This window comes from Cervus canadensis, chromosome 11 (genome assembly GCF_019320065.1).
Source record: "Cervus canadensis isolate Bull #8, Minnesota chromosome 11, ASM1932006v1, whole genome shotgun sequence".
Taxonomy (NCBI): domain Eukaryota; kingdom Metazoa; phylum Chordata; class Mammalia; order Artiodactyla; family Cervidae; genus Cervus; species Cervus canadensis.
In genome coordinates, this window is record NC_057396.1 from 76,048,277 (window position 1) to 76,073,435 (window position 25,159).

A 25,159-nucleotide genomic window follows, 5' to 3' on the forward strand; every position below is an offset into this window, starting at 1 on the left:
TCTTTAAATAGAGGTTTCAGATGTACAGTGTAATGATTTGATACTCGAATGTATTGCAAATGATCATCACAGTAAGTCTAGGTAACATCAATTCTGATATAATTACAATTTCTCTCCCCTGTGATGAGAATTTTTAAGATCTGCTCACTTAACAACTTTCAAATATGCAGTATAAGAATATGAACTATAGTCACTATGCTGTACATTGTACCTCCCATGATTTGTTTACTTTATAACCACAAGTTTGTACCTTGTGAATTATCTTAATCGTTAATTTAAGTACACCTTTTGGACCATAAGTGGATTCCTTGGCCCTACATGTCAAACCTCAAAGTCCTCCATTCTAGATTTCTCATTTCAGAGGGGAACAAAAGTGAAATCCTTCACTACCCTTAGTCTCACTTTCTGTATTTTTTTAATGGAATTAGTGATTCCCACCCCTGATGTCTCATACAGCGGTTTGGAGATGAAATAAGATGGAGGATGTGAAATGCTCAGTAAATCACTCAGTCTACATAAAAGATTCCTCCTGTTATCAGAGAGTGCTGTCCAAGGTCATTCTGACTAACGTATTGCAGCAGTGTCACTGTGAAGGGAAAGGCCTCCAGCACTGAGACCCCCTTGCAATAAAATAAAGTCAAGTGAACAAGGTGCCCGGGGCACCAGGTTATTCTCACTCTAGTGAGACTGAATAAAGTCCGATTGGGACTCAAGGGTCTGATGACATATGTCTTGAAGGGGATTACTCTGGCATGAAGCTCTCAGGAACAAGCTCTCCTGTGATCCATCCACAGGTCCAGGCCTCATGCACTCAGTATTTTAATTAAATTCTTGCCTTTGGGGACCAAGTACTTAGGGAACTAACTAAGCAAAGTCACGGTTGTATGAGTTGGTATTTCTTCTACAGTATACCCATCTGTTCTCAAAAACAACGAAAAAGAGGTTATTAACACTCTTGGACGATGCTGCTGTGGACATCAGAGCAGGAAGGAGAACGCAGGCTGGGGCATCGAACCACCAAGCCTCAGACATTACTTCCATAAACCCTGCGGGGTTTTCTTTCCCTTTCGAAGTAAATATCTTTCTGTGCCTTTTGTGCCCCTTGAATTTGGAAGTCTTAGCCTCACTGGAGTAAAATCTAGCAAATGGCAAGTATTCCAGATTTATTCCAAATGGCAAGTATTCCAGATTTATTCCAATCTTCCCTTTTACCCATATTTCATACCTTTAGATGAAACTGTATTTCTCAGTTTTCTTACAATCCTATAAGTGTCAAGTTGATTTCCAAGTAATTCATTTCTAAGCGGTAAAGAGAGACCACACCTTCTCATTCTTACACTCAGTGACACTGACATCTCCCACAAGTGACTCCAAAGTTTTCTGTAAGTGAAACGAGAGAGTGTGATAAAAATTCATGGTGGATATTAACCATGCACTCCTCTCACATCTACAAGGAAATTTCTTTGTGTGTAGGAAGAAAACTTTTGTAGCGAGCATGTATATGATCTCTGCCACCATCCAAGAAGTTAGTTCAATTAGAATTTTATCAATGTGATTTCCAGGGAGCCTGAAATATACAGCAAACAAACAAGTAGTGAGAAATAATTCTGTACATCCCGACTCAAATGCAAAGTATAATAGAAAATTATGTCCTATTCTGATCTCTGATGAGTTTGTTAAGCTTCTGTAAATAATGATGTTTACTTTTCTTATTTCCACCTCTTTGAAATATAGTTGTTATATGACATTATAGAAATTTGACATCCACCAAGTTGAGTATATAAGAAAGGTAAGAAAACCTGCCTGCCAATGCAGGAGATGTAAGAGATGTGGTTTCAAACCCTGAGTTGGGAAGAAACCCCAGCAGAGGGCATGGCAACCCACTCCAGTATTCTTGCCTGGATAATCCCATGGACAAAGGAGCTTGGCAGGTTACAGTCCATCAGTTCAGTTCAGTTCAGTTGCTCAGTCGTGTCCAACTCTTTCCGACCCTATGGACTGCAGCACGCCAGGCCTCCCTGTCCATCACCAACTCCTGGAGTTTACTCAAACTCATGTCCATTGAGTCAGTGATGCCATCCAACCATCTTATCCTTTGTCGTCCCCTTCTCCTGCTGCCCTCAATCTTTCCCAGCATCAGGGTCTTTTCAAATTAGTCAGTTCTTCACATCAGGTGGCCAAAGTATTGGGGTTTCAGCTTCAACATCAGTCCTTCCCATGAATATTCAGGACGGATTTCCTTTAGGATGGACTGGTTGGATCTCCTTGCAGTCCAAGGGACTCTCAAGAGTCTTCAGGGTCACAAGAAGTCAGACACGGCTGAAGCACACACACACATACACACACGTATGTGTACATATATGCATGTGTGTGTGCTAATTTTATATATAATATATATAATTAAATGATTATCTTGGTAAGTTTAATTAACATATCATCACCTAACATAATTACAGTTTATTTTCTTTGGTTAAGAAATCTTAAGGTCTACCCTCTGAGCAACTTTTAAATATGCAGTAGATTATAATTAATGGTAGTGATTATGCTGTACATACATTCTGAAAACTTGTTTCTCTTATACCTAGGCGTCTGTACCTAAGCACTTCTTGGGCCCCTCAGGGGGTCAGCCAGGGACCCACTTGCACTCACCAGCAGGCCAGCACTTGCTCCTGGCACCCTGGGGGCTTATAGCCAGCCACCTTGACCCAGCCTGACTCATCATTGGGCCAGCACTACAGAGGACTCTCCTAGACACTCAGTCAGCCTGGCTAGGATCCAGTCCTTCCAACCAGCAGCTGACAGCCTCTGCACAAGGCCAGGCCCAGTGACCAGCCAGACCAGAGGCCAGTCACACCTATCCGCACACCCAAAGATGTCATCCTGCTGCAGCGAAATGACTCCACCACCCACACAGGGGGTCCCCTGGAGCACAGAGCCCTGGGGAGCAGAGGGGAGGGCCCGCCCTGCTGGGACATGAAGGATGTCTCCTACATAAAGCCACTTTCCAAGACCGGGGAACAGAACCAACCTATCAAATACATATAAAGTAGTGAATTTGACTAATTAATGAATTAGTCAAAATAAGGAAACAAAGTAATATGATCCAAATGAAATAACAAGATAAACTTCAGAAGAACTAAATGGACGTATGCAATCTAGCCAATAAAGAGTTCAAGGATTTGCTCCAAAAGATGCTCAAAGAACTCAGGAGAAGAAAAGATGGACATAGTGAAACATTTAACAAAGTAGAGAACATAAAGAAGATCCAAACAAAGCTGAAGAATAATTGAAATTAAAAAAAATACACTAGAAAAATATCAACAGCAGATTAGTTGATATAGAGGAATGAATCAGTGGACTGGAAGATAGGGTAGTGGAAATCACACAAGCAGAACAGGAGAAAAAGAAAAGAAAAACAAACATCAAGAAATGAGAATAGTTTAAGAGACCTCTAAGACAACATCAAGGAAATTAACATTCTTGCGATAGGGGTTCCAGGAAGAAAAGAGAGAGAAAAGGGAAGAGAACATATTTTAAGACATAAAGCTGAAAACTTCTCTAACCTGGGAAAGGAAACAGATAGCCAAGTCCAGGAAACACAGAGAATCCCAAACAGGATCTACTCCAAAAAGTCCACACCAAGACACCTTGTAATTAAAAAGGCAAAAATTAAAGAGAGAACATTTAAAGAAACAAGGGAAAGAAAGAAATCAGGTACAAAGGAGCTGCCAGAAGGATACTGTCTAACTTTCAGCAGAAACTCTGCAGGCCAGAAGAAGGCAGCACGGTACACCTAAAGTGATGAAAGGGGAAAACCAAGAATACTCTACCTGGAAGGGCTATCACTCAGATTTGAAGGAAATATCAAAAGTTTTACAGATTAGCAAACTCTAAAAGAGTCCAGGACCACCAAGCTAGCTTTACAAGAAATGTAAATGAGACTTCTCTAAGTGGGAAGGAATAGGCTACAACCACAAATAGAATATTCTGAAAGTAGAAATCTCACTGGCAAAGGCAATTATAAAAAAAAAAAAAGGTAGCAAATCAACCACTTACAAAGTTAATAGGAAGGCTAACAGACCAAAGTAATAAAATTATCTACATCCACAATAAGCAGGTAAGGGATACACAAAACAAAAATGTGTTTCTCCCTATTGCATATTCTGTGCAATATTGTGTTATTAATTCTTCTCTAAAGGTTTAGGACAATTCACCAGTGAAGCCACATGAACATAAAATTTTTTCTCTGGGTAGAGTTTTAATTATTATTAACCTAATTTTTTACTTAGCGTAAAAAAAATTATTTTTTTCCTTGAATCTATAGCGTTTGTTTGTGTCTTTTATAGAAATTGGATCTGTCAACTAATTGTAACCATATAACTGCTCTTACTTTTAAACATTCTTATTTCTGTTAAGTTATTTGAGACTTCTCTCTTTTTTCTTGATCAATCTCAATTAAGTTTTGTAAATTTTATGATCATTTCTAAGATATGACCCATGTCGCCCCACATTTATAGCCTCCCAACTAGCAATATCACTCACTAGAATGCTATTTTTCTTCCCCAAGAATGAACATACATTGACACCTCATAACCATATAAAGGTAACAGTTTACATTAGGGTTCACTTTTACTGTTGGATATTCTACAGATTTGGACAAATATATGATGGTATTATCCTTCAGTATAGTAACATACTAAGTATTTTCACTAAACTAAAAATCCTCTGTGATCCATCTAGTCATCCTTTCCAAAGCCCGAACTCATAACAAACAGACTTTTTTTTTTTACCATCACCATAGTTTTGCCTTTTCTAGAATGTTAATAGCAAAACCAGACAGTTGGAAGTTGATTCACATTGGTATCTTTACTTAGAAATATGAATTTAAATATTTTTCATGTCTTTTCATGGCTTGATAGCTCATTTTTCTAACACTGAATAACATTCTACTGTTTGAATTGCACAATATTAATCCATCCCTTTATTGAAGGACATATCAATTGCTTCCATGTGTTTTTAATAATGAATAGCATTGCTATAAATACTCTTGAGCTACCTTTTGTGTGCTACTTTTAAGTTTTCAACTTATTTGGGTAAATACCAAGTAAAACAAGTGCTAAATTATATAGTAAGAGTGTGTTTAGTTTTGTAAGAAACTGGCAAACTGTCTTCCAAAGAGACGGTACTATTTTGCGTTCCTATTGGCAGTGCATAAGGGTTCTTGTTGCCCTACATTCTTAGTAGCACTTGACGTTGTCAGTGTTCTGGACTTTGGCCATTCTGAAAGACATGCAGTATTCTTCCATTGTTGCTTTACTTTGCATTTTCATTATGACATAAAATGTGGATGATACTTTAGAAATTAAGGTTTTGTATTTGGGTTAGCCAAAATGTTCATTTCCTTAAGATGTTATGGAAAAACTTGAACTTTATAACCAATAAGATAATTTGTAAAAGATTATATATAAGAGGAGGCAGAGTGTTCAGGGATGGCTTCATGAGCATGAATCCCATGCAGCCATGAAGACCTTGTGCTCAAAAGGTTCTGTACTGGGTTTAACACTGCTCTTGCTAACTTAAAATTGCTACACATTTTTAACAAGGCCTCAGCACTTTTGTTTTTACACTGGGATCTGCAAAATAGGTAGCAAAATATGTAGCCAAAATGATTCTTCACACTTGAAATACTCCAGGGAGGTTTTAGCATTTTATAAGGATAATTCATAGAAAATGAAGAACCTGGTTCCTTTTCTCCAAAAGGAAAAATCTTTCCTATCAGGAGAGATAATCGGTTGCTGTGATCTTTCACTTGGTTCTGAAGGATATACATTTTAACTATCTCCATTTCATTGTTGTGAGCAATCGCTCAATTATGTCTGACTCTGCGATCCATGGATTGTAACCCACCAGGCTCCCCTGCCCATTGGATTATCCCAGGATTAATACTAGAACGGGCTGCCATTTCCCCTCCAGGGGCTCTTCCCAACCCAAAGACCAAACCCACGGCTCCTGCAGCTGATGCGTTGGCAGGCAGATCCTTTACCCCTGAGCCGCTCTCTGTTACCCCATAAAAGTCAGACCACAGGAGCCCTCAGTGCTAGATTCAAAACACCCCATTCAAAATATCACTTCCCACATATGGGTCCATGGTTTCAAAACAAATTTACATTCTTATATATTTTCTACATGTGTTCTAAATTATTTAACCTAGAAAGAAATAATTGCAGAAAAACAAGTATATAGAGAATTGATCATTCAAAGACATTCTCATTAGACTAATTTAAATTGGTACTATTTTAGTTTTAAGAGATATGTTTATAAGCAATTATTATCATATCTCTGAATGAGTCTTACTTTTCTAATATACCCACATTTAAAAGCCAGACTAGCTTATTCTAGAGACTGGTAGAGACTGGTAAGGACCAGACAGCCCAGCCTCTAATTTGAGCCAGAATGGTGATCTATCAGTTGGTGACCCGGCTGTAATTGGAAAGGAAGGAGCATAAAATGTGTCCTTAACTGAGCATCTATAGACAAAGAGTTAAGCCTGGCTATAAAACTAAATGTTGTTATTTTTATATCATGCTTTAAATTATACTTTCATTAAATTCCCTTTATATTCTGTTATGCCTTTTTCTGTTAAAATTGTCTCATGAAGATATTACTCTGGGTAATGAACCGATAAAGATGAAAATTGAGATAAGTAAAGATGCCCATTTAATGATGTTTATTGTCAATGAAAAAAATTAAAAAAAAAAAAACACTCAGTAATAAACCTATAGTGATGATGTTTGGCAGGAGTATTAAGTATTTAAATGAAATAATTTCAAATATACAGTTCTTTTTTAATAAAATCACATACAAAATGACTATTTCTATCTTAAAATTATATTTAAAATGTATCATCAGACACCAAAACCACTGGTTCAAATTGCAGTCTAAAAACAGACCAATCCCATTTGACTTTTGAACTCATTTTTCTCTCCACCCATGGGTATGTGACTTACATGTAAGTTGCATGAAAATAAGGTGCAGGGGGCACATACACATTTATGCATGTGAGCATAAATGTCCATATGAAAGTATGATTGATCATGGAACAAATATACAATAAAATGTAATTTAAAGAATTTTAAAAATATGAATTATAGTTTCATGCTTGATTCCACCAAAGTCATTACTCCTGAGATGACATTTTGTCAACACGTTTGTTTCCTAGACTTAAAAATTGAGGAATGATGTAAAAAAATTACATAATTATTGACCAAGCAGGTCAATATTTTCCCTAGCTTGATTTGAAGTGTATGTAACCGTACTATTGTTGTTTCTATATAATTAAGATATGAATCTTAGCGAGGACTTTGCCTTCCCCACAGCCTTTGTTAAGGCACTCTTGACCTCTCTGTTCCTCAGGCTATAGATCAGCGGATTCAGCATGGGGATGACCACGGCGTAGAACACAGACGCCATTTTGTCTGTGTCCATGGAATGGCGGGAGCCGGGTTGAAGGTACATGAAGGCGCCTGCCCCATAGAAGATGGAGACAGAAGTGAGGTGGGACGCACAGGTGGAAAAGGCCTTCTGGCGTCCTTCAGACGAGCGCACCCTCAGAATGGTGACAAAGATAAACAGGTAAGAGACCAGGATGACCATGATAGTAAAGATGATATTGAAGCTCACCAAAACAAAAAACACCATCTCGCTTCTGTTGCTGTCTGAACATGAGAGAGCCAGGACGGGAGTAGCATCACAGAAAAAGTGATCAATCACATTGGATCTGCAGAAAGAGACACTGAATGCATTCCAAGTGTGCACAGAGGTCTCCAGAAAACTAAGAACATAGCAGCCTACGACCATCCAGGCACACACCCTTGGTGTCATGATGGTGGTGTAATGGAGTGGTTTACACACCGCTGCATGACGGTCATGGGCCATTGAGGCCAAAAGAAAAGTTTCTACAATCAGAAAGACAGCAAAAAAAATACAACTGAGCAGCACAAGCATTGTAGGAAATGACCTTGTCTTCCATGAGGAATCCTGCCATCACTTTGGGAGTGACGGCTGTGGAGTAAGCAAAGTCCACCAGAGCGAGGTGGCTGAGGAAGAGGTACATGGGCGTGTGGAGACGAGAGTCCAGCAGGATCAGCGTGACCACCCCCAGGTTCCCAACCAGAGTGAGGAGGTAGATGAGCGGGAACACGAGAAAGAGTGGGATCTGCAGTTGTGGGTCATCAGTTATCCCGGCAAGAATGAACTCAGTCACGACTGTACTGTTCTTCATGGGGGTTATCTATGCATTATGAAAATGCACTGTGTCAATGAGAAAAGAGGATCTGGGTGGTACATGAGCTTAGAACCGTAATTATGTTCAAGTTATACCTTGTATCTGAATTTTCTAAACTAAATATGGGCATAACAACAAAAGTAATTTTTAAATAATATTAGAAATGTAAAATGTTCTAGTTTAAAGAATTTGGATGGTAATATAACCCAGTACCTCTATCCTCATAAATGATTGAAACTGAAGTACAGAAATGGACGGAAACTTATACAAGATCATTGCAGAGATTTGTTAAAAATGAGATCCCTGGTGGTTCAGTGGTGAAACCTCTGTGCTTCCAATGTAGGGGGCATGGGTTTGATCCCTGGTTGCGAACTAAGATGTCACATGCTGCACAGCGTGGGCAAAAACTAATAAAAGAACAATAAATCAATTTAAAAATGAGATTTGTTAGTCTCCCAATTCAGATTTTTCAAACATAGACATATTCATATTATATGCATATTCATGCAATAAAATAGCTTACTGTAATTTAATTTGCTTCATTGTGATTACCACTGTTGTATCATGAGCAGTGCTATATTCTAGTAATACAAATTTTAATATATCAAGTTCTAGCTTTAATAGTCTCACAAGACAATAGAATACATAGAATGAAATATTTCCCCAAAGTTCAATACTGTAGAAATTCCCATTCAAGGAATAAAAAATCTAGAGAATAAAAGTTAACAAGTGTGAGTCCAGACTAAGGACATTTAAATGCAAATTCTAGCTCCACCTTGTGCTAGATGACTGACTTTGGGTATTGTTCACTATCACTAGGTCATCAATCTTCCCTCGAACTCAGTATCAAACTGGAGTGATGGTGGAAACTGGCATTGCAGGGTTTTACACGTTATGGCTAGGACAGAGTTATTGGTCTATGCATTGATTAGAAGGGTGGATGTTGTAGTAGAGGAATTCCAGATAACTCTAAAAGGAAACATCCTATATGCTCCCTCATGCATTTGCTTCTTTGCCAAAACCTTTTCACTCTCGTGTTCTGTCGTTATCCTCCTCTAATTTTTCAAACAATAATCCTGTTTTACTCAAGTTTTGCACAGTCCAGCTATGCCAAGTATTTTCTGAGTCATCTTGTGTATTAACTAGAGTGTCTGAGGTTCGGGTTCTCCATCTGTAAAATTGGTCTAACATTATTGCCTGATATTTAACAGAATTCAATTAATGTACATATTCTTCCTGTTAGAAGATAGTGACAGATTCTATCTAGGGACCCAAAATGTAAGTGAGGTTAAAGAAAGCTTCCATGTAAGAATGAAATCTGGATTACTATGATGTCACCCATTTCCATTTTCTTTGCATTAAGCTTATTAATCTATACAACAGTTAATGATGGCTTAGAACAGGATGGTACTGAGGGAGGCAGGGAGAAGTTAAGCAATTATAGATATATTTCAAAAGTAGAACTGATTGGATTTCATAGTATGTTGAATGTAGGCATTAGGGAAAGAAGGAGCAATAATGACTCCATTTTTTGTATAATAACAAAAGAATGGTGTAGAAGAAGCAGATGTTCAAGAAATAGCCAGAGTGACAATTTCAGAATAGTCATGGTGAGTCTGCGATTCTTTCTGGCCATCTAACTTAGAAGAGTTATGTAAACAGTTGGACTTGTTGCATCAGAGTTTATTAATTCGAACTATATTGGCAACTTGCTAGTGATTTAATCTTCTCATATCATATTAAATCCACAAAATTAAATAAGACCACTAAAAGAAAGACTTTGGAGCACAAAAATCAGGGAGTATGATAATGTTATAAAGTCAAGAACATGAAACAATACAGCATTAAGAGGAAAGTGGAAGAGAAAATTGTCATCGCAGAGACGGCTGTCTCAAGACACAGGCTTCAGTTGGACAAGTAGGGAACTTCCAGAGGAGAAATGAAGTGTGTGCTGGTTATGCTGATGACTGACTGTAAATTCCAGAAGGAAGAGTAGAATGATCAGGAGTTGGGCAGGCGTGGCTGCTGGGCTTAGAAAAAGGGATATGAAGAGATGTGGCTGTTATGTAACGGGGTTGAGGGCTGACCTGAGAGTCCTCGGCTTCGTGGTGAGTGACACAGTGACAAAGAGCCTCGTGAGACGAGTCCTTCGGTCTCAACATAGGGGGGAAACCAGGCCATGAGGCTGTGGGGTGGGACGTGAGGGCGACGGTCTAGACAGAGCCCGCAGCGCCTCACCCCTCCTTTACTCCTGCTATTGGTGGTGGGGAGGCCACTGGGAGGCATTACCATCCTGAGAAGGCACCCTCTCGGTTTCTACCTTACCTTAATCAATGCAAAGATAAGTTGAGGGATAGGGGAAGTACACCGGAAGCATTTCATTTTACTTTTCACCATCCCTTTTCTCAACAAAGTGAAGGAGTGAGTCTCGATCCGGCATTTTCCTAAGGAGGAGAAAAATAATTTCAGGCATGTTTGTGAGATAACATTAATGTTAAGATAAGAATTATAAAACGCCTCTGAATCATGTATAGACTTTTTTAGCAGTCTTTCTATGGGTTGGACCACCACATTGGGTGTTCAGGATATAATTGAAAAGTGCACAAGATGCCCTGTACCCTTAGTACAAGGCTGATTTATTCTTCAAAGAATAACATGAATTTCAAAGCTTCCATGAAGTCTTCTAAAACTCCTTCTCTCTAGACACAGCCTTTCTGTTATAATCTACAGGGCACCATTCATCACTTTGTTACTCTTAATGATTTGGTTCATCTTAATTTAAGCATGTATGGACGTGAGAGTTGGATCACAAATAAGGCTGAGTGCCAAAGAATTGAGGCTTTTGAACTGTGGTGTTGGAGAAGACTCTTGAGGTCCCTTGGACAGCAAGGAGATCAAACAAGTCAATCCTAAAGGAAATCAATGCTGAATTTTCATTGGAAGGACTAATGCTGAAGTTAAAGCTCCAATACTTTGGCCACCTGATGCAAAGAGCTGACTGATTAGAGAAGACCCTGATGCTGGGGAAGATTGAAGTCAGGAAGAGAAGGGGACGACAGAGGACGAGATGGTTGGATGGCATCACGGACTCGATGGACATGAGTTAGAGCAAATTCTGGGAGCCAGTGAAGGACAGGGAAGCCTGGTGTGCTGCAGTCCAAGGGGCTGAAAAGAGCTGGACACAACTGAGCAACTGGACAACGACAACAATTTAAACTTCATCTCCCATATAGAGCATCAATTCTGTATAAGCAGACAAACTTAAATAATGAATTAAACTATGATAGTTAGAAACTGCAGAGCACTTTCTGTTTTCAGGGCACCACATGCATGCTATACCTCCATTGATTTATCACCCAACTATGTGAGATACTATCCCCTTTTCACCTAGGGGGAAACTGAAGCTTACTGACAAAGAGTTATACACGGAGGTCCATAAAACTAGTGAGTTAGCAGAGTTGGTATTTGAAGTCATATCATTTTGAATCAAAGCCAGAGTTCTTTTTTTTAAGATTGTTGTTACTATGGATCATTTTCAAAGCCTTTACTGAATTTGTTACAATGTTGCTTCTATTGCTTCTGTTCTGGTTTTTTGGCCATATGCCATGTGGCATATGGAATCATAGCTCCCTGACCAGGGATCAAACCCGCTCCGCTAAAATGTGAAATTATAACCACTGGACTGCCATGAAAGTCCAAACTCTGAGCTCTTGATCACCAAAAAATATTCCCCAAATCTTTTATATATAATCTAAACTTTGTGCCCCAGTCCTGAGCACAAAAAGTTACTCAGTATATTGGCGTATTCATGAATGAACTGATAATTATTGAGTTCATCATTCACAGGTAATGTGGCAAGTAAAAAGCATGGTCTTGGGAAAGAAACATATGATTAGCTAGTGAAAATTTGGCTAATACTTTATTTTTCTGAATCCCAGCCAAATGAGGAGAACTAGATCCACAGTGTTCATAATCAAATTCCTCTTCTCATTTGAAAGAAAGAAAGAAAAAGAGAAAGGAAAAGGAATGAAAAGAAAAAATATTACTACATATAAAAGTTACATAAATAACATCAGTTAATAAGCCTCATAAAGTGCTGGAATTTTTTTCAGTAAATCATCCAACACTCATTCTCCTCCAAGTACCAAGTGCTTACAGTATATCAGGTTGTGTGCTAATTCTAAGGGCCACGATGACGTAAAAAACATGTTCCCTGATCAGGAAGTGCAGAGGATCAAGAGAGAGAGATAAAATGGTGAATGCTGATTCACCCTTCGGTCAATATAGCTAATAGTTAAGCTGATTAACTATTAACTAAGCTGACTGGGTGCCTAATGCCAGCAAACCATAAGAATGATCACTGGAGTCCAAGTCCCCTCACTCATGAAAATTGTTCCTTCTGGTGTGACTTTTACACCTGTTCTCTTGGTGCATTTTTATGATTGTTCTGTTAGACTTGGTCCCATTTATTTATCTCTATTTCTTCTCTTTTTCATTAATGGTGTTATATGCCCTCCAGATTTTAATAAATTTCTAATCAAGATTCAATTCAATACTCTCAAATACCTTAGGATTAGATGATGGAGCTAATATTTCCATACTTCAGAAGAAGAAACAAAAAGTGAGAAGAGTTGAATAACTTTTCAATTTCTACAAACCCCTGCATGGCAAAGCAGGGACTCAAGTCCCTTCCATTCCTTTTACTTTTTTACAAGATAAATGCACATCCTTCTTAAGAATTTCCATAGTGTTTGTGACATAGTCTCTTTTTAAAAATCACAGACATATAAAAACATTCAAAATGTTCAATATTCAGTTATGGATAAATCAAGATGAAAACAGGTGCATTGATATATTTTCCTGGTTACTTCTGACCCTACAAATTTACACAGGTTGCAGATTTGATTGGAGGCTTACCTGGCTTCTTGGACAACGAACAGGCAAATTCAACACTTTCACATGTGAGTCTCAAATCCGAAATTCAGTCTATAAAAGAAAAGATATATTCTACTGAGATGTTCTTCTCAGCCTTTGATCAAAAGGGAAAAGTTCTTCAGAACATGGAAAGATTGAGGAAAAAACACTTAATGGCAGAGAAGTAGCTAGCATGTCTTGTATGGTAAGAGCTGCTGATCTATCTTCTTAAATAAGTCACTTAATTGCTTTAAGCCACTATATATTCCTCTATTAAATGGAGATGCTAGAAAGGCAGCCCCAAACAATATCTTCCCTAAAAGACTACTGCTGTCATGAGAAAATAAGAGAACCCCTGTAGTGTGTTGAAAATGGTGATCATGATAATCAAAGTCATGATGATTGGCAGGTATTTGCCTTGGTCATTATTCCAAGCTTCCTGTAACTCTGCAGAAATATCATCATATCTGTTAGATAACTACTGACAATCATGTGAATGAATGAATGGTCAAGGGGCTCTAGCACTTGGTCTATTACCTGTAATATAGGCCGAATGGAGCTAGTAGAAACTGGAAGAGAGAGAAGCTTATACACCCACAGACTTCTCAGGGGACAAAGCCCCCATGAGGGCAGTAACAGGTCCTGATCTCACTGCTGGAGGACAACTGATGAATGTGTCTGTAGGGATCCAGCTCTGCTTGTTGAGGGAAACCTTGAGTGTATTAATATAATGTGTATTGATTTTCTATGATAATGCTAAAATCAAGTTACATCTTTACCTCTAGTGTCCAATATTGACATAAACATGGGGTGTAGGGACACTAAGCCAACTGGATCCCAGAAAGAAATGCATGACTTAATTCATCAGAAACATTTGAACTATTAGTAAGAATTATTAATTCATTCAACTGTGTATTGGTCCCAAATGAGTTTAGTCATACTCATGACCCTGGATGTCCATATCCATGCAAAACAAACATGTTCTTAGTCTCATGTGCTTAAGCCAACTGGGGAAACAAACATGGAAGACACTCACAATAAGGATATAAAATTACAACTATAACAAGTTGCCCATATGAGAGTGAACAGTAAAAATCTACCTTAAATTGTTAGGCCAGAATGTTTTTCTCAGGAGAATGAACACCTCAGTCAATACATAAAGGATGAACAGAGGTAGCATGGGAAAGATTGCCCAAACAAAGAGAAGAGTTATGGTAAGGAGTCAAGTTTCAAACGGAGTTGGCAGAATCTAAAGAAACCGGAAGGACTACAGCATTGGCAGCAATGCTTGTTCCTTGGAAGTTTGTTTTCAGCGTCCTTTCCAGAATAAAATTCAGAAACAAATACAAACAAACAAAAATGCTCATCCCAAACATTAAAAAATTATCAGGAGGAATGACTGGACCAGCATGGACAAATGGTAAGAATAATTCAACTTTGTCCTACCTAAAGCAGAAAACCCTGGGACTGGCAATTAGTTTCAGACTGGAGTACATTTTGTTACCACTAATTTGGGAATTTGCATCATTGTGTGCCAAGCCATATCCCATTTCTCAAGGAGAGCCTGTTATATTTAAAACTATTCTGAACAGCCAATAGTTTTTAAAGCTCCAGTGGAGAAATTCCTAGAATTTGCTTTGTGATATTTGAGTAATTAATGTCGACTCTATCAAGTCATGACTGAATGGTATTCTCATACACAAGACTTTTCAGACTCTGTACGTATCATTCATCACCATCTTAGGCTTCCAGTGTTTGGTTTTTATTGTTCTTGCCCTAGTAGAAACAGCTGCTACTCTTACTACCAGAAATGGTAGTAGTAGAATCTTTCTTCTAAGTTCGTGTTGAGGACAGTATCTAGCATGAGAAACATGAGCATATAAACTGCAGATAGACATATTGAGATTTAAATACAGGACTCTTCATTTTGTCGTTATGAAACCCTTAACAAACACTTGTATAAGATTGACTTTAATAGTGCTATATACATCATTGAATTATAATATACTTGTAAGGCAATTTTTTTTAATCTCATTACAGTGCCAAAAAAGAGATAATCACTCAAAGATTTTATTATAATTGCTGTTATTCATTTATTGACTCCTTGGCAACACACAAGATTATTCTTATTCTTTCATTGACTCATAATAAAAGAATTCTTTGAGGATACAATGTGTTGAACATTTTCCCCCCAAAGAATACAGACATTTATACTTAATACTGGAATATAAAACATGTACACAAATTATTATGCTACAAATAAGAAGTGATGATTATGGTCAGAGAAGTACATGTCAGTTATTAGCACTTAGAATGACTCTGATTTTGTCTTCATTAATAGTATAATGTCTATGTATATGGCTTCTCAGGTGGCACAGTGGTAAAGAATCTGCCTGCCAATGTGGGAGACACAAGAGAGGTGGGTTCACTCCCTGGGCTGGGAAGATCCTCTGGAGGAGGAAATGGCAACCCATTCAAGTCTTCTTGCCTGGAAAATTCAATGGACAGAGGAGCCTGGTGGGCTACAGTCCAAAGGGTTGCAAAGAGTCGGACATGACTGAGTAACTGAGGACACACACATATGCGTGTGAATTCATATATATATACATATGTATATGTATCAGTTCAGTTCAGTTCAGTCGCTCAGTCATCTCTGACCCTCTGTGACCCCATGGACTGCAGCACGCCAGGCTTCCCTGTCCATCACTAGCTCCCAGAGTTTACTGAAACTCTTGTCCGTTGAGTGGGTGATGCTGTTCAACCATCTCATCCTCTGTTGTCCCCTTCTCCTCCTGCTTTCAATCTTTCCCAGCATCACGGTCTTTCAAATGAGTCAATTCTTTGCATCGGGTGGCCAAAGTATTGGAGTTTCAGCTTCAGCATCAGTCCTTCCATTGAATATTTAGGACTGATTTCCTTTAGGATGGACTGGAGGGATCTCCTTGCAGAGTCTTCTCCAACACCACAGTTCAAAAGCATCAATTCTTCAGTGCTCACCTTTCTTTATAGTTCAACTCTCACATCCATACATGACCACTGGAAAAATCATAGCCTTGACTAGATGGACTTTGTTGCCAAAGTAATGTCTCTACTTTTTAATATGCTGTCTAGGTTGGTCATAACTTTTCTTCCAAGAAGCAAGCCTCTTTTAATTTCATGGCTGCAATCACCATCTGCAGTGATTTTGGAGCCTGAAAAAAGAAAGCCTGTCACTATTTCCACTGTTTCCCCATCTATTTGTCATGAAGTAATGGGACCAGATGCCATGATCTTAGTTTTCTGAATGTTGAGCTTTAAGCCAACTTTTTCCCTCTCCTCTTTCACTTTCATCAAGAGGCTCTTTAGTTCTTCTTCACTTTCTGCCATAAGGGTGGTGTCCTCTTCATATCTGAGGTTATTGATATTTCTCCCAGCAATCTTGATTCCAGGCTGCGCTTCTTCCAGCCCAGCTTTTCTCACGATATACTCTGCATATGCATATATAGTATTACATATATTATAATAATAATAACATATAACACATAGCTACTGAACATATGTTATATGCTCTGTGCACTCAGTTATGTCCAGCTCTTTGTGACCCAATAGACTGTAACTGGCAGGCTCCTCTGTCCTTGCAATTTTCCAGGCAAGAATACTGGAGTGAGGTTTGCCATTCCTATTCCAGGGGATCTTTCTGACCCAGGGATTGAACCTGTATCTCTTGCATCTCCTGCATTGAATTCTTTACCACTGGGAAGCTAGGTACTACCTAATATAGTACTCAAAAAAAAACTCCTATATAGATATTATTGCTATTCTTTTTTAAAATGAGAAAAGAAGCACATTTGGAGAAGTTATGTAACTTGCAAAGGACACACAGCAGGTATACATGAGCAATCAGGCCACAAAAATCGTAAACAATATGTTTAAACTGTATGCTATGCTGCTGAAAAGCATGTTACAGATTCAGTATATCACGGTTTGTTTATGGTAGAAAGTGGATCACAATAAGTCTGGCTGTCTCAAAAAGTGCTCCACAGAATTGTATTTCTTCAAGGTGGTATTACTTATTCAAATATTTGTAATATGCTGTATAATCCTTTCATGGACACTAACTTATACATGACTTTAAAGTTAAGTTTATATTTGACAAATCCAGTGTTCCTCAACTTTAATCCTAAATATAATTTTTAAAGAATTCCTATTAACTTTTTATCAAATGAGCTAGAGGATACAATGGAGTAGCATCTTTTAAGTAACCCCATGGTAAATATCCTATGTTAGTGCATATATATGGAGTCTAGGAAAATGGTACAGCTGAGCCTATTTGCAGGATAGGAGTAGAGATGCAGACATAGAGAATGGGCCTGTGGATACAGAGGGACGAAGAAGGAGGTGGATGATTTGGGAGAGTAGGATTGGCATGGCTTCCTTGATAGCTCAGTTGGTAAGGAAGCCACCTGCAGTGCAGGAGACCCTGCTTTGATTCGAGTTGGACCATAAAGCTGAGCACCGAAGAACTGATGCTTTTGAACTGTGGTGTTGGAGAAGACTCTTGAGAGTCCCTTGGACTGCAAGGGGACCAAACCAGTCCATCCTAAAGGAAATCGGTCCTGAATATTTGTTGGAAGGACTGAGGCTGAAGCCAAAGCTGCAATACTTTGGGTACCTGATGTGAAGAACTGACTCATTGGAAAGGACCCTGATGCTGGGAAAGATTAAAGGTGGGAGGGAAGGCGGTGACAGAGGATGAGATGGCTGGATGGCATCACTGACTCAGTGGACACGAGTCTGAGTAACTCCTGGAGTTGGTGATGGACAGGGAGGCCTGGTGTGCTGCGGTCCATGGGGTTGCAGAGAGTCGGACACGACTAGAGACTGAGCTGAGCTGAGCTGACTGAGGACTGGCATAGACAGGCCCTGTGGACACGAGCTGGTGGGAGCAGCCGTGCAGTGTAGAGAGCTCAGCCCGGCGCTCGGTGATGACCTAGGGCCGGGTGGAGGGGCTGGGAGGAGGCTCAGGAGGCAGGGGGCGTGTGTGTCCATGGAGCTGACCCACTCTGCTGAACAGGAGAGGCTAACACCGCACTATGATGCAATCACACTGCAGACTCTGCGGCCCCACGGACCCCGCCACGCTCCTCTCTCCACGGGATTCTCCAGGCAAGGACACTGGATGGGCTGTCATGCCCTTCCCCAGGGATCTCATCTATTTATGGATGGCTTCCAAATCCATACCTCTTCTCCTGACCTTTGTTCTAAGGTCTAGATTATTTATCCAATTACATTTTGGCATTTCCACTTAAATGTTCAGTCAAAATGTCAAACTTAAAAACAAACAAAAACAGAAAACCCAAAATACTTCCATGTTACACAGATTCAACATCATATTTTCATTTAATGAAAGTCAAAAAGCTAATTTCAAAATCAGCCAAAGAATAAACAAACACTTTCAAAGTTGCAGAAGTGGGACTGACATCTGATTTCTCAACATGAATGATAAGTTCAGGAGTGATTGGAATGATGTCTGTAAAAGTATTAAGGACTAGTAACTCATAAACTAGAATTTTATAGCCAGTTATCATATCTTTCAAAACGAAACAGAGTAAAAACCTCTTCCCACAATAAAATTGAGAGATCCAGTTGCCTGCAAATCTATACTGAAAGGAATACCAAAGAAAGTTCTTCCAGAAAAAAAAAAAAAAAAAGCTTCAAAATGAAAATATAGGAAATTAGAAAAAGCACTGGAAAGACTAATAGGTTGGTGCTACAAATAAATATATTAACTGCTTTAAATAATATTGAAAATTCTAAAGTTTTAATTGTAAGTAGAGTCAAAATATTTGACAATAAAGTAAAAAGGGGTGGGAAGCAAACGGAATCAAAATATACAACTCTTTAACACTGAGGAAAAAATAAAAGTATAAAGGTACAAGTAAATAAGTAAAGGATGAAAATTGCAATATAAGAGACAAAGAAGCAAAATTAATTATTTAATATTAGGTAATCTTACTCTAAAGAAAGGAAAAATATGAAACACACAATAGGTGGACTAATAGAAAACCAAGAGGCAAATTTCAACCCACTGTATCAGTTATCACTTTGAGAGTCAAAGTCCAATAATTTTATATAAAGATAAAAGCTTATTGAACTGAAATATACTGAACTGAATATATATTTAGGTATGAAACATGTGATAACATAAAACATTTGTTTCCTAACTGTTCAAAAAAACAAAAACTGAATGGCTTCTGTTATCCCTTATGTTATGCAAAGTAATCATCAGTATTTTCTAAAGCTACCCTAAGAAGATGCAATCACAATTCCTTTTCTAATATTTTTTCTCCCACAGTTGTTACCAAAAGTGCGATCTGGCTGCTCACCCCTTTAAAGCCAATAAAAAGGCAAGGAAAGGTTGCTTTATTTGGAGGCTGTCAGCTGGGGTGGGGGTGGGGTGGTAGGGTGGACTCCTGTCTGAAGATCACTTCCCCGCTGATAATCAGTGGGCGGGAGCTTTAAATGGGGATTTCCAGGGATGTGTAGGTGGAGGGAGGGAGCTACATGCAGAAGCAGCCCAGTCAGCTCTGACAGCCCTCTTGAAATCGGTCATCAGAAGTCTGATATGTATCATCTTGATTGTCTTAAGTGCACTTAATCTGTAGTTCCAGGGTCAGCTTGTTCCCATTTATTTGAGGCCAGTTCTCAAAACTGTGGCAGCTTCCGTCTTGGCTACAACCTGGCCATCACGCAGTTAACTTCCTCCACCCAGTGAGGTTTCAGTATCTACAAAACAGAACATTATCTACAGCACTTAAGGAGGAACTAAAGGTTCTTGACTTCTTTTAATGACTAAATTATTATTATTAGGTCTTGACTGTTTTCCTTTGTTTCTGCCTTTTCTCACTTCTCTGATTAAACTTGTTCTTTGGCTATAGTCTTTCTACAGACAAAAGGCAGGCAGAAGATATGGTGTGGAAGGACCATGGGGTTCTGTTACATTTCAAAGTCATGGCACTAAAAGAACCAACTTCACAAGATGAGATTGCATGGTAACCTAATAGGAGAAGCAGATTATGGCTTCCAACTTCACAAGATGAGATTGCATGGTAACCTAATAGGAGAAGCAGATTATGGCTTCCTCTTTGTACACAGTCTTAATTTACCTTTTTAAAGTTGAGGTATAATTGACATATAGCATCATATCAGGTGTACCACATAATGATTGGACACTGGTTTGAACTGCAAATTGATCATAAGACTAGCTAACATCCATTCCCACATGTAATTGCAATTTCTTTTCCCTGTGATGAGGATTTTTAAGATCTGCTCACTTAGCAACTTTCAAATATGCAGTACAGGTTTATTAACTACAATCACTATGCTATATGTTAATTTACTTTATAACCACAATTTTTACCTTCTGAATTATCTCATTCTTTTGACACTTTTGGTTCATAAGGGCTTCCCTGGTGGCTCAGACGGTGAAGTGTTTGCCTGCAATGTGGGAGACCTGGGTTCAATCCCTGAGTCGGGAAGATCCCCTGGAGAAGGAAATGGCAACCCACTCCAGTATTCTTGCCTGGAAAATTCCATGGATGGAGGAACCTGGTGGACTACAGTTCATGGGGTCGCAAAGAGTCGGACATGACTGAGCAACTTCCCTGGTGCCTTGGTTCATAAATGGGCTCCTTGGCACTCCATAACAAACCTCAAAACTCCTCAATTCTAGATTTCTTGTTTCAGATAGAAACTGAAGTGAATTTCTTCACTTAGCCTCACTTTCTAAATCTTTTTAATGGAGTTAGTGATACCCACCCCTGAGGTTTTACAGAGTTGTTTGATTATGAAATAAGATGGAGCATGTGAAACCTCCGGCAAATCACTCAGTCTAAGAAAAGATTTCCCTTGTTATCAGACAGTGCTATGCAAGGTCATCCTGACTGATGCACCGCAGCTACATCACTGTGAAGGTAAAGGCCTGCGGCTCTGAGACCCTGAAGACCACCTTGTGCTAACATCAGTGAACAAGGCTGCCCTGGGCAGCGGGTTGCTCTCACTCTAGTGAGTTTGAATGAAGCCAGATTGGGATTTAAGGGTCTGGTGACTGATGTCTTGAAGGGGATTGTACTGGCGAGAAACTCTTAGGGGACAAGTTCTCTTGTAATAAATACATCCATAGCTCCATGCCTATTGAATATTTTAATTAAAATAATTCCTGTGGGGACCAAGTACTTAGGGAAACTACTAAGGAAAGTCATGGGGTGTAGGAGTTATTATTTCTTCTCAAGTAAACCCATCTGTTCCCCCAAATAAAGAAACAATTATTTTAACATTCTTGGAAGCTGCTGACATGGACATTAGAGCAGAAAAAGTAACACAGGCTGGGGCATTGAACCAGTCACCAAGACCTTGGACAACATGACCTCCGTTAAGTTCTGTGGGGTCGTTTTCTTCCTTTCTCTTTGGAGATAAGTATCTTCCTGCGTCTATTGTGCACCTTGAATTTGAAAGTCATAGCCTGACTAGAAGCAAAATCTAGCAAAAGGCAAGCATCCCAATTTTATGCTCACCCAACACTAATCTTGCTTCTCTTTTATGTATACTGTAAACCTCCAGATGAAATTTTATTTCTTGGTTTTCTTACAATCATATATGGGCTGAGTGGTTTTCCAAGTAATTTGTTTCTAAGAGATAAAGAGAGACCATACCTTCTCATTCTTACACTTAATAATACTGACATCTTCCACAAGTGACTCCAAAGCTTTCTGAAGGTGGAAGGAGAGAGTGTGATAAAAATTGCATGATGGACATCCATAAAAATAAACTCAAAATGGATTGAAGATCTAAATGTAAGACCAGAAATTATCAAACTACTAGAGAAGAACATAGGCAAACCCTCTCTAACATAAATCACAGCAGGATCCTCTATGACCCACCTTCCAGAGTAATGGAAATAAAAGCAAACATAAACAAATGGGACCTAATTAAACTTAAAAGCTTTTGCACAACAAAGGAAACTATACGTAAGGTGAAAAGACAGCCCTCAGATTGGGAGAAAATAATAGCAAATGAAGCAACTTACAAAGAATTAATCTCAAAAATATACAAGCAGCTCCTGCAGCTTAATTCCAGAAAAATAAAAGACCCAATCAAAAAAAAAAAAAAAAATATGCCAAAGAGCTAAATGGACATTTCTCCAAAGAAGACATACAGATGGCTAACAAACACATGAAAAGATGCTCAATGTCACTCATTATCAGAGAAATGCAAATCAAAACCACAATGCGGTACCATCTCATGCCGGTCAGAATGGTCGCTTTCAAAAAGACTACAAACAATAAATGCTGGAGAGGGTGTGGAGAAAAGGGAACCCTCTTACACTGTTGGTGGGAATACAAACTGGTACAGCCATTATGGAGATCAGTGTGGAGATTCCTTAAAAAACTGGAAATAGAACTGCCATATGACCCAGCAATCCCACTTCTGGGCATACACACCGAGGAAACCAGATCTGAAAAAGACACGTGCACCCCAATGTTCATCGCAGCACTGTTTTTAATAGCCAGGACATGGAAGCAACCTAGATGTCCATCAGCAGAAGAATAGATAAGGAGGCTGTGGTACATACACACAATGGACTATTACTCTGCTATTAAAAAGAATACATTTGAATCGGTCCTAATTAGGTGGATGAAACTGGAGCCCATTATACAGAATGAAGTAAGTCACCAATACAGTATGTTAACACATATATAAGGAATTTAGAAAGATGTAAAGATGACCCTATATGTGAGACAGCAAAAGAGACACAATATAGAAGTATAGAACAGTCTTTTGGACTCTGTGGGGGAAGGCAAGGGTGGGATGATTTGAGAGAATAGCATTGAAACGTATGTATTATCATATGTGGAACAGATCGCCAGTCCAGATTGATGCATGAGACAAGGTGCTCAGGGCTGGTGCACGGGGATGACCCTGAGGGATGGGATGGGGAGGGAGGTGGGAGTGGGGATCGGGATGCAGAACACACATACACCCATGGCTGATTCATGTCAATGTATGGCAAAAACCACTACAATATTGCAAAATAATTAGCCTCCAATTAAAATAAATAAATAAATTTTAAAAATAAAAATAAGAGAAACTGACAAACTGTTCTCCGAAGAGGCTGCACCAGTCCGCCTTCCTGTTGGCAGTGAACGAGAGCTCCTGGTGCTCCGCGTCCTTAGTGGCTCTTGGGGCTGGCAGTTTCTGCACGTTGGCCATTCTAGAAGACATGCGGTGTTAGTTCATTGTTGTTCTAATTTGCATTTTCATGATGACCTAAAATGTGGAGAATAATTTACTTTTAAATCTTAATGGTTTGGGAATTTGAAAAAGATTATGCCTAAGATGAGGAGGACTCTTCAGGGCTGGCCTCCTGATCATGAATTTGGTGCCTTCACACAGACCTTGTGCTTAGGAGGTCCTGCTCTGAGTTTAAAGCTCTGCTCTTGCCAACTTAAAACTATCATTCATTCTTAACAAGGGGCTCAGCATTTTAGTTTTTACATTGGTATCTGCAAAGTATGTAGGCAAAATGATTCTTCACACTTGAAATACTCCAGAGGGGCTTAGCACTTCACAAGGATAATTGCTAGAAAATGAAGATTCTGGATCCTTTTCTCCAAAAGGAAAAACTGTCTCTATCATTAGGGACAATCTGTTGCTGTGGTCTTTCATTTGTGTGTGTGTGTGTGTGTGTGTGTGTGTGTGTGTGTGTGTGTGTGTGTGTGTTAGTCATTCAGTCAAGTCTGACTCTTTTTGATCCCTTGGACTGTAACTCGCCAGGCTCCTCTGTCCATGAAATTCTACAGGCAATAATACTGGAGTGGGTAGCCATTCCCTTCTCCAGGGGATTTTCCTGACCCAGGGATTGAACCAATGTCTATTTGGTTCTGAGAGATATACATTTAACTATCTCTGTCATTCCTTAACAGGACATGCTGGCACATCAAGTCACACCACAGGAGCCCTCAATACTAGATTCAAGACCTAACATGAAAGCATATGTATTTCATTCTTCCCATGTATGAGTCCACAGTTTTGAAATAAATATATATTTTTATATGTGTTCTAAATCATTTAGCATGGAAAGAAATATTCACAGAAGAAAACAATACACAGGGAATTGATAAGTCAAAGAAATCCTTTTTAGAATCATTTAAATTGGCACAATTTTCATTTTAAGAGATATCTTTAAAACTATTATCATATCTCTGATCAATTCTTAGTGTTCTAATATTCCCAATTTAAAAGCTAGGCTAAGGTTTCCCTCTTGGCTCAGTGGTAAAGAATCTGCCTGCTAATTCAGGAGACGTGAATTTGATTCCTGGTCTGGGAAGATCCCAGCTCCAGGGCAAGTAAGCCCATGTGCCACAACTATTGGTCCCGTGCTCCAGAGCCTGGGAAAGGCACCAACTGAGCCCAGCTACTGAAGCCCACGTGCCCCGGAGCCCATGCTCTGCACAAGAGAAGCCCATGCACCACAGCTAGAGAAACTCACACAGCAGTGGAGACCCAGCACACCAAAAAATAATAAAAAAATGAAAAATTTAAAAAAAAACTAGGCTATGTTATTCTTAGAGATCCATAAGGACAGTCAAAGCAGCCTCTGTTTTGAGCCTGAATGGTGATCTGTCAGTTGGTGACCTGATTGTACATGGGAAGGAAGGAGCATAAAATGTGCCCTGAGATGAGCATCTGAAGACAGAGTCAAACCTGACTGTAAAACTAAATGTTATTTTTACTTCAGTAAGTCAAAATATGCTTACATTACTATCTCCCTTGTCTTATACTCTGCAATGCTTTTTTCATTAAAATTATCACATGAAGATGTTACTCTGGGTAAAGAGTTGATAAAGGTGAAAATTGAGATAAAGATGCCCATTTGATGATGTTTATTATCATTGAACAAAGAAGAAAATAAAAGCACTCAGT

At 39.0% G+C, this 25,159-nt stretch overlaps 1 long non-coding RNA gene and 1 pseudogene across 1 annotated transcript; both read right to left on the bottom strand.

The window, feature by feature from the left end:
- Window positions 1-7,335: 7,335 nt before the first annotated feature.
- On the bottom strand, window positions 7,336-8,284 carry LOC122449882 (annotated as a pseudogene).
- Window positions 8,285-10,661: 2,377 nt separating this feature from the next.
- LOC122450399 lies at window positions 10,662-23,495 on the bottom strand. The gene is made up of 3 exons (XR_006272112.1): window positions 23,330-23,495; window positions 13,202-13,270; window positions 10,662-10,728 (listed from the first exon to the last, which is right to left on the bottom strand). It is a non-coding gene; the product is annotated as an uncharacterized LOC122450399 (long non-coding RNA).
- Window positions 23,496-25,159: the final 1,664 nt, after the last annotated feature.